The sequence below is a fragment of the Neopelma chrysocephalum genome, unplaced genomic scaffold (assembly GCF_003984885.1).
Source record: "Neopelma chrysocephalum unplaced genomic scaffold, ASM398488v2 Primary Assembly neopelma1_180, whole genome shotgun sequence".
Taxonomy (NCBI): domain Eukaryota; kingdom Metazoa; phylum Chordata; class Aves; order Passeriformes; family Pipridae; genus Neopelma; species Neopelma chrysocephalum.
Window position 1 is genome coordinate 1926554 of NW_020897842.1, and position 200 is coordinate 1926753.

Here is a 200-nt window from a genome sequence, read left to right on the forward strand (position 1 = left end):
TCCCTCTAAAACAAGCAGTGAATTAAAGGACAGCCCACGAGCGCGGGGGAGGGAAGAGAAATCCTGATCTTTGCAGATGACATTTACGCCTGCAGAAGGCCCATGTATTTTATCCACTGTCACATTTAAAAGGCACTGAATTCATTATACTGTTGAATAAATCATTTTTTTAAAAAACGTATTTATCCAGAGAAGAGCCA